Raw genomic sequence first — 2,128 nt, forward strand, 5'->3', positions numbered from 1 at the left:
CTCATGTTTCACCTTGCATCCTGCGTTTTCTTCTGTCTGTGTGTTCAGTGCCATGGGAGCTTCGCATTAATTGAGGAAGATTTGTGTTAGCCATTCCTAGTGGTAATGTGCTGGCAACTAACCACATTGCTAGCTTTTAAAGGAAAAAGTCATTTCAAATAAATACTGTGTTACTGTATATATATGTACTTGAGTGCACAATGCATGTCTCGTGCATGCATGTGTAAAGTGCATGGGAATTTTTCAAAATGAGAAAAATTCTGACCTCTTTTCATTAGTTGTTGCTACACACACACACACACACACACACACACACACACACACACACATTCTTAAATATAGCTTAGTAAGTATGCGTAATATGACTGGTGTGTATGTTTTAAGGGGTTACCACTGTTATTGGACAATTCATTGTTCCCTAGGTTCTGGATCCTGTCTTCCTGCTTGAGAATGACCTCTACTGCTCCTTCACGTGATCCCAGTTTGGATGCTGAATGGGAGGAATGGAAGAAGAAATTTGGAAAATCCTACAGCCAGGTTGGTAACACGGACACTGTCCAGAGGGGTTTCAGGAAGAATGGCCCTGACTCTTGGGAGTCTGTAGCATAAATGTGGCCAGAGGACAGCCACAGCTGAGGACTTGCAAGAGGCACTGTGAACTTAGGTGGCCAGCCTTGCAGATCCTTTGCGTGTGGAGATGCCTGCCTGTAGTGTCCTGAGATCCCTCTCCAGGGACCATCTTTACCTGTCGCTACACTACCTCTGGTCACCTTGTGTGTGGAGTTAACACGAAGAAAACACTACCTGTTGTATTCATTTCCAGGATGAGGAAGGACGCAGAAGAGCACTGTGGGAGGAAAATAAGAAAAAAGTTGAGAAGCATAATGTGGAATATGAACAGGGCAAGGTCAGCTACTCCCTGGGCCTGAATGAATTTAGTGACATGGTGAGTGAGATATGATTAATTCTGGGTAAATTCCCTTAAGATCTTTACAGATAGTCTCTTCATTTTTTAATGTTTTATTTTCTTTTGTATGAAGACGGATGAAGAATTCAGTAAAAATTGTTGTGGAAGGTTACAGTATACTGAAGAGTCACCTACATCTGAGAATTTGGAAAAGAACAGCTAAGTGACACCAGCGATGTATTAGGTATGACAATATTTCCTCCCTACCCTTCCCTACCCACAGGAAGCCAAGAAGGAACTGATGTACTCACTGGCTTCAGCTCTGGGACAACTGTTTCATTAAATGTTCTGCTCTATAAAGTGTGGGTAGAGATTATATTGGGTTGGGGATGACAACCTTTTCTTCTTGATTGGAAATTAAACATGGAGACCATGAAGGAAAAAGGCTCCAGGGAAGGTACTGTGACAGAGTCACATGCTGCAGTCTTTCTGGTCAATGTGATGTTCATTTTTCTTCCAGCTGGACTAAGGGGGGTGACTGGGAGCAATAAGACAGTCTAGGAGTAATCAATCACTCTTTCATTGCCTCAGGAGCTTCTGCCCATGATGTGAGCTGCATGATGCTGAAGAGAATGGACTGGGGGAGAAGACGGAACAGGAGGGGTCCTCTCCATCACATTATGGAGTAAAGCGGTGAATTCACTTCATATCAACACTGTGATGTGAACTACCAGTCAAAGTCTCACTAATAAAACACTATAATTAGATACCACAGTGTCTGAAAATTTATGTCATGAAAACCTCCTGCTTGAAGGAATGCCTGCTTATGGGATGGTGTTCTAAGTGAAGGAGTCCTTGTTCACTCATTACAGAGTCAGTTTCCCAACCCTGGATCAGCTGTTTCCAGGGATTCTGATGCCCATTTTTCCTTAATGATCAGAAAGTTGACAAAGACTTTTCTGGGATTCCAATGTTTTAATTCACAAGAGTTGACCAAGTATAACTGGTCACTGGAAAACATTCAGTGCAGAGGTGGCACCTTCTGTCCACAGCCCTGATCCTATGTCATGAATCTCATTTTATATGAACAGTTTTAGGAGGGTTCAAATCTCCAAAACCCATTCTCTTTCCTCAAACTTTAGGAAGTCCATTAACTGTGACTATCTGTGAAATTAAAACAGTACAGCACATTACAGACTCACAGGAGACAAATGCACAGAG

The 2,128-nt window shown here is 42.4% G+C and overlaps 1 long non-coding RNA gene across 1 annotated transcript; it reads left to right on the forward strand.

Annotated features, from left to right (window-relative positions):
• The first annotated feature begins 1,046 nt into the window (after positions 1-1,046).
• On the forward strand, positions 1,047-1,671 carry LOC127229149 (uncharacterized). The gene is made up of 2 exons (XR_007835113.1): positions 1,047-1,151; positions 1,499-1,671. It is a non-coding gene; the product is annotated as an uncharacterized LOC127229149 (long non-coding RNA).
• Positions 1,672-2,128: the final 457 nt, after the last annotated feature.

Source organism: Phodopus roborovskii, unplaced genomic scaffold (genome assembly GCF_943737965.1).
Source record: "Phodopus roborovskii unplaced genomic scaffold, PHOROB, whole genome shotgun sequence".
NCBI lineage: Eukaryota > Metazoa > Chordata > Mammalia > Rodentia > Cricetidae > Phodopus > Phodopus roborovskii.